General features: G+C 39.1%; 1 long non-coding RNA gene across 1 annotated transcript in view; it reads right to left on the minus strand.

The window, feature by feature from the left end:
- Window positions 1–5,686: 5,686 nt before the first annotated feature.
- Window positions 5,687–12,243, minus strand: part of LOC136793725 (uncharacterized) — a 31,415-nt gene continuing 24,858 nt past the window's right edge. Inside the window, exons 2-3 of the long non-coding RNA XR_010839352.1 lie at window positions 7,556–7,610; window positions 5,687–5,876 (exon numbers count right to left, since the gene is read on the minus strand). This is a non-coding gene — a long non-coding RNA (uncharacterized lncRNA). The remainder of the gene's footprint in view (window positions 5,877–7,555; window positions 7,611–12,243) is intronic.

Here is a 12,243-nt window from a genome sequence, read left to right on the forward strand (position 1 = left end):
TGAGCTAGGAATCCAGACTCCTCAAGGGACATATCTTACTATTGTATTCGTCATCCTTATCACAGTTCCTAAAACACAGAAGAGACTCAATGACTGTTAAGTGAAGGAGTATATTTCTCACTGTTTTGTGTATTACTTTGTCTTGATCGGTAAGGAACCTGCTCAAATTTTAGAACAAGACAAGAAACATCGCATGAACTTTACCGAAAAACTATGAAAGCATGTAGTCTTCACATTAAGGTTGATTCAGGTTCAAGTTCACCAGACATTCACAGGGTCCGCGGTAAGCAAATCCAGGATTATTACTCTGTACCCTGACCACGCAAGGATCTTTCCTTCCATATTTCAGCATCTTAACTCTAAGCTTATGAATAGGGTAATACATATTCTGATTTTAAAGAAAACAGTAACATCATCTTTTCAATCAGTCTCAGCAAGTAAATAATGAAACACATAGATGGGGGTAGTGAGACTGGAGAAACTTGGACATTTAGTTCTCATTTCATAAACAAGCTCAAAATTTAACTACGGCTTTTAATAGAATCTAAATAGCTATCATGTGCCTCGGGAAGGGATAATAAATGCATGGTGTAAGCAGCAGCCAGATTTATATATACATTAATGTCCTAATTTATAAAAACCAATTTGTGTGCTAAGGGAAAAAAGAAGCCCAATGCATTTCTTAATTTGTTCCCACGATCTCATTTACCTTATTAGTATTCATTATTATTTGTAAAATTAATTGATTTCCCTTTTGCACCACACTTTCCCTGTTTTTCTAGAAGGGGCAACAGCTGCTTTCTAGGTCCTGAAAGACACAGTGGGCGGGCGGTGACTGAAATGCTGACGGATGACTTTATGCCTGTAAGTGCGGCGGTTTCCCCTCAAAGCTCTGGCAAAATGACCTGGAGAACGGCGGCAAAGTGGACCCTGCTATTCCCAGCACAGACTGACAATTTGTGCTAAACTGTATCGAATTTGGAGATATGGACAAATGCCCATTTGGGACGGACGAAGTTTGACTCACCTGGTCTCTCTGAGTAGTAGATAACTCCCAAGAGAGAAAACAGTCTTCAAAAAAAGAAAAGGAAAGTTGAAATTTTCTGGTCTCTTGGGATTTGTGTGGATGACCCCCTACCTCTCCTCCTCCTTCTTTTTCTTTCTGGAAAATATCTTATGTTCTGACAAGTTTGTCACTGTTTTCTCTAGGTTTTGTCTGATCTTAACAGAAAATCGGTGTCATTAGTATTACTTTGAAAGGTAGAATATGAGGCAAAGTATTCACCTGGTATCAATAAAAGCGATAAAGATAATATTAACATAAGAGAAAAATGTAGCCTCTTTCTGAAAAATATCACAAAGCACCATCGTATCCGAAATATTCATTAAGCCAAGATAAATGGCACAATCACATTAAACCAGCTACTGATAGTATTTGAGTATTATGATCAGTGAAAATTCCAAACAGACTGAAAAAATAATTATATTCAGTAACTCCAATACATGACGTTACTCAGTGTCCGAATGAACAAGAAATAGCCACTTGTACTTCTTCCTGGTCCTCTCTTAATTGGTTGTTTTTGAGTCTCCCTCTACCATATTTTTAGCTCCTTTTTGGATCTTTCTGTACACTTCATGATCCTCAAAATTCCATCCTCGTGTTCTTTTCCCCCTCAAATGTCATTTATAGTCTAATGACACCCACTGCTCTGTCCCCCAAACCCAACTTTTACATGTGACTTTCAGACCTATGTCTCTTACAACTTACGGGACATCCCTCCCTAAAAGCTACACAACTTCTTCAAGGGCCACCGGTCTGAGTCAATTGCTCAGCCAGTCACCCTTAACTCTCCACTCCCAACAGCCAAATGTCAGCGATTATCTCTTGCTTCTGCTTCATAGCTAGCTCTTGCTTCAGTACTCTTTTACCTTGGACAAAATTCCCTTTAGAACTGCGCAGCAGCCAGGTGTGTTGTTCCTTCAGTGACCCCCTGACCCCAGTGAATCCCTCAGTTATCCATCCCACAGATTCTTGCATCTGAGCCATACATCTGGTGTCACCATCCTGCTTAAAATTTTCAGCAACCTCTCCTTGTTTATAAGAGGAAACTAACAGCCTCATTATAATATTCATTCCATGTAAGCTGGTGCAGCCACTGTGGAAATCAGTATGGAAGTTCCTCAGAAAACTGAAAATAGAATTACCATATGATCCAGCAATTCTACTTCTGGGCCTATATCTGGACAAAACAATAATTCAAAAAGATCCATGCACCCCTATGTCCATAGCAGCACTATTTGCAATAGCCAAAACATAGAAACAACCTGAATGTCCATCAACAGATGAATGGATAAAGAAGGTGTCGTACATATATGCAATGGAATACTACTCAGCCATAAAAAGGAAAAAATTAATGCCATTTGCAACGACATGGATGCAACTAGAGATGATCACAGTGCGTGAAGTGAATCGGAAAGAGAAAGACAAATACTATACAATATCACTTATATATGGAATCTAAAATATGACACAAAGGAACCTATCTATGAAACAGAAACAGAATCACGGACATAGAGAACAGACTGGTGGTTGCCAAGGGGGAGGGGGTTGGGGGAGGGATGGAGTGGGAGGTTGGGGTCAGCAGATGTAAGCTTTTATATGCAGAATGGATAAACAACAAGGTCCTACTGTATAGCACAGAGAACTGTATCCAATATCCTATGATAAACCATAGTGAAAAAGTATATATAAAAACGAATGTAAATATATATCTATACATGTAAAACTGAGTCAATTTGTTGTACAGTAGTAATTAACACAATGTTGTAAATCAACTACACTTCAATAAAAAGTTTAAAGATATTTTTTAAATATTAAAAAATAATAATATTCATTCCATCCATCTATCCATTCATCTCACCATTCATTTACTCAAGAAATATTCATTCGACCCCTATTAAAAACCAGGCACTGTTGGTACTGAACGTGTCATAGGGAGCAAAATACAAGTCCGTGCCTTCTCCGAACCCTGGCCTCCATCTTCCAGCCTCATCCCTGTCCTCTCTCCGTACCCTACTTACACCCTACATATTGTGTTCACACCAAACTTCTGTCTCCTAAATATGCTCTGCATTTTGTCCTTCATGTCTCTCACAAAATAGGCTCTCTATTTCAAAATGAACTTTTTTTCCTCTAAATTGTGACTTTCTAATAATATTTAAAGACCCAATTCAAGAGTCACCTCTCCTGAGAAACGTTCCCGGTCTGTCCCAGACAGTGTGGACCTCTCCCTTAGAGCTACGAATAGGATTTTATTCCTACGATAGACATTCTTCAATTAGCAAACCTTTCATCAACATCTACAACGTAACAAACAGCTATGGGCTAGATGATTGACTGTAGTTTTCTATTTCTTTCTTTTTTTTTTTTTTTTTTATTCCCAGCATCTTACACAATGCCAACCAAACATACGTATGGTGGGCCGAAAAAAATTTTTTCCAGTAATAAATGTAAAATAAACATAAAAAGTGAAGTACTTTGGTCAAATGAATTGTCTAATTCTAATGGTAATGTGGAAGAAAAACAAGTTAATCTCAAATAAAGACCTATCTGTTTTGGATAAGGGAGGAAGAAATGTTGCTTTGACCATTCCAACTATTATTTTTATGACTCAGTCAGGAAGTGAATACATGCCTAGATGAAAAACCTGATATAGGTGAATGTATTAATTGGCTTCAGAACTAGAAGACAGAGGGTTTTACTCACATGTGCAACTTTGAGATGTTCTGGGAAAACAATGAGCTTCCACATAATTTACTCCCAGAAGTGAAGGATTTTAGGAACACCTCTCTAATCACTCTTTAAGATGTAAGTGTGCTAAATGACCCCTTTTGGCCACATCAGCAGTACATGTCTAATTCTCAACCTGCCACTTCTTGAAAGAACATTCATTTTTACCAATGGCTTCTCTTCACATAGTTTAGAATAAATATCTCTATGGTCCCCCAGTGTAACTCAGGAAACTGACAAGGTACATAATCTTCTCCTACCCAATTTCTCCTTTGCTCCGTACCCCTCCACCCTCAATCCCTTTCTAAGGCACCAAAGTAAAAGCTGACTGATAACATTCTGTGTTCCTCACCAGTAGCTGGTCTATTATGATCTAAAACTGGGCTTCTTCTCACTGCTGGGTGGAAATCCCATGAGCACCTATTGCTACATCATTCAAATACCAGCAGCCAGGGAGTCTGAAACAGAGGAATGGAGGAGCAGGAAGAGGCTCTCACGGGGCATTCTTTTCGTGCAGATCCATGAAGCCAAAGTCTTCCTGGCTGCTTTTCACGCACTGGTTCATTCTCTGTTAAAAAGATGTGGCATAAGGCTTAGCGGATGTGCAAGAACTCAAGCTGTTGGATTGTATAAAAAGGGGGAAGGTATTTTGTCGGCTTTTGAGATTTCCTTTTTCAATGTGACCAGACATTCATATACATTTACAGACTTTCCTTTTAATCAGCAACATGCCAATTGCTTATTCATCTGGCGAGACATAGGTCAGGCACTGTTCATGGAGATAGGGCTACACATTATAGGCACAATTCTGGTGAAAGGAAATCTTTGTTTTAAAAAAAAAAAAGAGTACTGGAGGTGAGAAGAAATAAGTGTTATAAAAGCAAATACAATCTGGAACCAGGACTCCCAAGGTATAAATCTCATTTGCAGTTGCCTGGTACAAAGCCAACCAAATTTCTCCTGATTGTTTTAATAATATTAATACAAATTCCACCATAACGTACCATACAACTATTTGATTCCTAAATGTTTCTGTTTGCTGTATTGGTGCAGTTTCCCTAACAAAAAACCTTTTAGTTGATTTTGAGTCATATTTCCATGCTGGTTTATTTTTAACAACAAATTCCGATGTAGTCAGGACTATTTTTCTGGATGAAGATGTTGAGTGTCATTCCAGAATCTTTTTGTCAGACTCGTCAGTATCATGCTACATATCTGCATGTTTAATGTTGAAATAAAATAATAAAATGTATTTATTTATATACATTTTATATTTCTTATATAATTAAAGAAACTGTATTTTCATCATATGTCTTTCTTTACTCAGTGTTTATCTCTTTAGCCTCCACTGAAGCATCAAATTTGTACTTACTCAGTGGTAATATTTTATAAGTAACAGTGAATCTATCGTAACATTTTCACCTCCATACCTACTTCTGAGTGATAGGGAATGGTCACGGGATGATTGAACTTCAGTTTGATTCCAGCTACGTAAGATGACTCTCTTTTCTTCTATTCTTATAACACACGAACATTTTGAAAAACTATGGCCATAACAGAGTCAACCTCCTTTATTTCCCCTTCTGGCATATACCACCTTTTACTGTTAGTACCTAATAATCGTCTTCCAAGAGAGGCTACAAACTCCAAAAATTTGCCTGCTTTGTCCATTGCTATATCTCCAATGTCTAGAACAAGGATGGCACAAAGAATTACACAGGCACACCAATAAATATTTGAAAAATAATATGAAAAGAAACCATCAGTACATGGTTCCGATATTTCAGCCCTCACTTATGTACGCTTCTTTGTTAAAATGTTAGTAGTTAAGTATACTTTGGAATTAAACATTAAATTGCTAATAAAAAACATGTAAATAATTGAACAAAAATGTAAATGCAAGGGCTGAATAGAGTCCAGAGCTTCCAGAGACGAGAGAGAATGTGAGTGAGCCACTGGGATCAAGGGTCCTGCAACTCGCAGTCAAAAGACACAGCTGGAGAAGGACTTCTATGGGGGCAGAGAAGCAGAACCGCAGCCATTCCTCCTTCAGCAATGCAAGGTGCGCCACACTTCTCACACTCATCTTTGAAAGGAAAGGGAAAGAAGAGGAGAAAGTGGATGAGTGCTCCACTGCCAATGGCACTGACTTAGATTTGGGAAGTCCGGTTAAGTACCTGTGGTGAGATGATGTCAAGACATCTCCTGCCTAGTCCTACACTCTGTCTCACCTAGATCCCCTCTCATTTCAGGAGCCCTCAAAACCAGCGAAACATGGACACCAGATCCTTGGACAAAACCATCATCCTCTTTTCATTCAACGTGTTTAGTCCAGGTATAGATCCCTTTCCTATAAGGAAAGATCTGTAAGGATGTGCTATCATACAGAACCAATTTTGTACTGCATTTCTCCCACCTCCAAAGCCCCACTCTCACCTCAAGCTGGGATCCTTGTAGGAGCGCAGAGGGAGCAGAGTTGAAGGGAGACAAAGAATCCACAGATAAGTTCGATCCCACAAAAGTAGGAAGGCCCTGAAGTCATTAGGTGGAGCCCAATAAAGTGAATGAGGTCCTGGAGCAGCAGAACCATAAGTCAGGGTGTTAAACAGGGACAGGAAGAGGGGACACGAGACAGCCTGCCTCCAACCCTCCCCCTCCACTCCTGCAAGTCTCCAGAAGCCTAGAGCGCACACGATAATCTCCCCAAGTTCCCCATGCCCACAAAACACTGTGTAAGTGTTGAGATTTGTTCCATGGAAAGAAAGGAAGCCCCGGGTTCAGGACAAGGAAGCCACCAAGTACATAACTGAAGACCAGAGGCCGTGCAGAACTGTACCCATCTTTCCTGATGGCATCATGGCCAGACCCTTCTCCATGACGCCATGATGCTCTGCGACCCCCAGGAATCGGATGCTACTCGAGGGGGTAAAATGAAGAAAGGACAATTCTTAATTAACTGAGTTAAAATCTAGAATGACTGAGAAAAACAGAATGGACTACAACACATTCCCCCATCAGGGAGAATAGGGACTCAACAAAGAGATTTGTGGCCTTATGGACAAAGTTTCACAGCACGGCTAGGAGGCATTCACATCTCTTAGCATATATTGTAACTCCATTTGGCAAGCTACATGCTAGGGATGACAAGCATAAGTGTAACTAAACAATCTTTAAAGTGTCATGAATACCTGAGAAGAAATAAATACAAGTTTAATGCATTTTATCTAAACTGAGGACAACTAAAATAAAGAAGGTGGCAGAATACATTGTAGACAAAGACGTGACCAATAATTTCCTTGAAAATATAGTTGAAACTCATGATTAATATTTTATATCGAATGAAAAGATTATATTACTATTTAAATTTAGCTGCTCCTAATAACACTGTCATCAAGAGGGGAAATGAGATGTTGACCCACTGTATCAGGACATGTATTTTAAATTTCTGCACACTGAGTCATTCCCTTACTTTACGAAAAATATTTATTCAGGAGCTGGGTCAATGATTAAGGAGTGCAGGATGATCAGAAAAAAGTCCAATTTACTGATCCATAAAGAAGACTTGTACATTACGGTGCTTTGATGTAGTAATTAGTACCATTCTCTTCATTAGCATTATGGTCATTAAATAAGCCGTGTAATATAGTGGTCATTAAAGAAGCAGTGTGATATAGTAACATAATAATATGTTATGAACATAGAGTCCAGAGCCAAATCCCAGCTCGTTCATTTACTAGCTATGTGTCTCTGCAGCAAGTTGCTTACCTTCTTGGTTTACCCATCTGTAAAATGGAGATTTCACTGTCCGCACTGCTCATGGCTGTTAGGAAGACGGAAAGGAGTTTAATGTAACAAAGAACTTGGAACAGAGTCTGGCACATATTACACTCTCTTAAGGTGTCGACATTTACACGGGTTATTGACAGTAGTAAGTGGGGTGACATCTAACCTTAAAATGGCATTTTTACAGCTTACAAACCAGATCGAGGTACATTGATCTAGTTTAATCTTCATAAGAGCCCTGAGAAGGAGGTGACATTGATATCCATTTTGAAGAAAGAACACTGAAGTTTGGAGGGATTAAGCAACCACTCTAATCAACAAGGATTTGAACTCCAGGCTCCTGAATCCAAATACAAAGCTGTTGCCAAAACATTTGCGTTCTCAGCTACACTTGACATGGATCATTCTCCTTTTGGGAAAACAAAAGTCAAGGTAAGAGGAACGAATACTACTTTCTCCAGAGACAACATATAGAGTCTGATCACTGATGTTGGCATCAGAGTGGGGAAGGGTAGGGTGCATTGGAGGAAGTGGTGGGTGCCCTGGGTCACTGATAGGAAAGCCCAGTTTGGCGGACGGAGCTCATCCAAGGCAGCAGAGCCACTTAAGGAGGCCACCCCTGTGCAGAAGGTATGTTATGCACAAAGCAACCCCACTTCTGTGGATTGAAGGCTGCATAAAGTGAAATCTTGGTGTGGAAAGCCCTTCTCTCCAATCATCATAAGTGATATTAGATAAAATTTACACTGACCTTATGTTTCAGCTATTAATAGGACCTTAACAGACACCTCACCAAAGAAGAGATACAGATGGCAAATAACCATATGAAAGATGCTCCACATCATACACCATCAGGGGAATGCAAACTGAAACAACAATGAGATACCGAACCATACCTATTAGAACGGCCAAAATCCAGAACACGGACACTACCAAATGCTGGCGAGGATGTGGAGCAACAGGAACGCTCATTCATGGCTGGTGGGCATGCAAAATGGTGCAGCCACTTTGGAAAACAGTTAGATGGTTTCTTAAAAAACTAAACATTTTCTTACCACATGACTCAGCAGTCACACTCCTTGGTATTTACGCAAAGGAGTTGAAAATTTATGTCCACACAAGAACCTGCACACAGATGTTTATTGCTGCTTTATTTATATGTGCCAAACTTGGAAACATCTTAGATGTCCTTCAGTAGTCGAATGGATATATGAACAGTGGTACATCCAGAAATGAAATATTACTCAGTGCTAAAAAGAAATAAGCTATCAAGCCATGAAAAGACATGGAACAACATTAAATACATATTGCTAAGTGAAAGAAGCCAATCTGAAAGTGCTACATGCTGTATGATTCCAACTATATGATACCCTGGAAAAGGAAAAACTATGGAGACAATAAAAAGATCAGTGGTTGCCAGGGTTGGTGGGGGAAACATGAATAACCAAAGCACAGGATTTTTTAGGGCAGTGAAAATATTGTGTACACTATTATAACCATGGATATATGTAATTATACATTGTTTATATCCATAGAACGTACAACACCAAGAGTGAACCATATAGGTTATTACAGAATATTGAATAGAGTTTCCTGTGCTATACAGTAGGTGCTTGTTGTTATTTCTATATATAGTAGTGTGTATATGTTAATCTCAAACTCCTAGTTTATCCCTGCCCCCCACCTTTCCCCTTTGGTAACCATAAGTTTATTTTTGGAGTCTGTGAGTCTGATTATGTTTTGTAAATAAGTTCATTTGTAATAACCTATATGGGAAAAGAATCTGAAAAAGAATGGATATGTGTATATGTATAACTGAATCACTTTGCTGTATACCTGAAACTAACACAACATTGTAAATCAACTATACTCCAATATAAAATAAAAATTAAATTTAAAAAAAAGAATGAACCATAATGCAAACTTATGGACTTTGGTTGACTATGATGTATCAATGTAGGCTTATCTTTGGCAAAGAAAATGTAGCATTCTGGTGAATGATGGCTAGGAGTGTGTAGGGACAGGAGGCATATGGGAAATCTCTGTACCTCCCTTTCAATTTTGTTGAAAACCTAAAACTGCTCAAAAAAATTGTCTTTTTAAAAAACTAAATACGTAAGGATATATGACAGTATTTTGAATGATGTCCTGAGAAATGTCTGAGGTTAAAAATCAGTCAGTTCAAAGAAATATGGAGGCCAATATTTGCAGAGATTACTCTGTAAGGTAATGGAAATAATCCTCACAATTAGATAATAGAGCCTTTCCACATTAACATAAATGATATTTAAAAATTGAAACATTAAGCCATAGTAAGCATAAGCTCCAATATTAATGGGACACATAAACAGGGAAAAAAATGGTTTTGTGCTATTTAATCTCAAAAATGCTTTAATGACCCTTATCTGATTATGGAAACAGCACAAGCCACTGTCTTAGATAAATAGGACATTAAAAATACTGCTAACTGGTAAGCAGCTTGAAAATATACAAATAAAAGTAATTTAAAATCAAATTTAATAGTCACTGAAGGAATATTAAAGGGATGTCCTGGATACGACTATGACACTGGCAAACATGAACATGTATAAAGAACGTTGAAGAAAAGCAACAGAATAACAGCTAGGAAAACAAATCACAGATTGAAAGTTCAGAATTTGGTTAATTTAGTTAAGGCGTGGTTTCCGCTACTCCAGATGCATTAATCCTCAGACGAATAAGAATGTTGACTAATACAGCATGCTTTAATGCATAATGATACCATCCTAATACAACAAACATGGTCAAATGCTTTTCTCTGGAATTTGGTTTTATGTTGAAAGTCAACCCTCCACTAGACTGGACAGAGCTTAAGCAAATGTATGTAACACACTGTACTGAAATCTGCCACCGCTTTCCTCACCACTCACCTTGACATTGAGTCATGATCACTAATAAATGATCATGTCCTTCAGTATTTGAGTCTTGGTGGGCTTGGCTTGGGATGATTCTCTGGCTCCCCTTCTAAGTGCTCATTCATCTCCCCTTCTCGCTTCTTAATATGTTAGTATCATGGAGAAGGACTTGACTTCACCCCAGAGTCATCTGACTAAGTGTAGGGTCTCCTAGGCTTCAATTCCCTCACTTGAAAACTGGAGATAATAATGATACGTCACAAGTGGTTGTATGATAGGAGGGGTAAGCACGTGCTTGGCGGGATCAATAAGCTCAGTAAGTATGAATGTTATGTTCCTCACACTACAGCCCTAGTTGCTCACCTTTACTAACTGGCCCCGACCCCAAGGTTTAACCTCCTACTGACGGTCCTCTGGGGAGTTCCTCATTTGGACCACGGTTCATCACATTGCTCTCCTGGTCCTACAATAGTCCATCTGAAATATGTATGCTAGATTAATTGTGGTTGGAAATAAAAAAAGAGGAATATGTCAGAGATAGTCCCAAAGAGCCAAGTAATTACCCCAAAACGTTTGTTTCCATCCCAAGAGCAAAATTAGAATCACTAGACATTCTCAGTGCCACAGGGCTGATATTCCACAGCCAGAAGGGAAATCTGGCTGATGTTAGCTGGTTGGAGACTGTGCCAGCGGTACCAGGCACTGTATTCGGAGGTTTTGTGCATTTGGTCCAGCTCTGAGGGGTGGATCCCACTGGGAAAAGGATGGTTGTAAAGGGATCTGGAATCAGAAAGGGTGAAGAATCTCCCTACCTGTCATTCAGCAACATGACACTTAGATATATTTTTCCCCTGATGCTTACCTCACAGAAACAGAGCGGTCTTTTCTCTCCCCATTTATCATGGTCTAACCTTTTGAACTGTAATTTCGAGAAACAGACCAAAAATAACCTCTGTAAATGAAACCTTGTTGGTTGGCTTTGTTTTGTTTCGTTTCTTCAGGGAGCTTAATGTTTGCCTACGTGTCCGCAAATGAGAGAGCCATCTTTAGGAATGCATTTTCCAACTGGAAAATGGGAATGAACCCTAGCAGAAAGAGAAAGGCAGCGAGATAGCCTAAACGGGAAACCAGGTGCTAACTCCCAGGTTTGCCTTCACTTCTCCGAGTGCTGGGAAATTCTCCAGCCTTTCCTGCAAGAACCCCAGTTGAACTGTAGACCACATCCAGCAGCAGTGGGTGGCATTTATTAGAATTTGCACTGTTTTATATGATTACTCTTCCTTTTCCTTAAGAACACCTTAACACCTAACAATACACACAGGTGTTTGCTAGCAGGTACTATGTTATTGAGCATTTACTATTTCGCAGGTAAAATCCTGAAATGAAGAGCATAGGGCAAAATAGAAAATGCTATAGAGGCCACTCAATAAATCCTATCGTCTGCATATTCCTACAACTATACCATGAAATGATATACAATAAATGCAGCAACCTATAATTTCTAACTGTGAATTTTGTGAATACCGTTTTGACTTCCTTACTCTGTCTCTGAACTACTCCATAATGTGAATGCATCTGTCTCCTTCATTCTTGTTCAAGTTCTTTTTGGAACACAGCTAGTTACAAAGAAATAACTTTATTTTGCAAATCAGCACTATCCCCTACGCCACCGTTGGCAAACGAGGGAAAGCATCAGATTGTTAGGGAAACAATAATTGGGTGCAAAGCTCAAAAAGATAGGAATGGCTGTTCTCTCACACAGGCAGGGCAGTTGGA

Source organism: Kogia breviceps, chromosome 1 (genome assembly GCF_026419965.1).
Source record: "Kogia breviceps isolate mKogBre1 chromosome 1, mKogBre1 haplotype 1, whole genome shotgun sequence".
NCBI classification, from domain to species: domain Eukaryota; kingdom Metazoa; phylum Chordata; class Mammalia; order Artiodactyla; family Physeteridae; genus Kogia; species Kogia breviceps.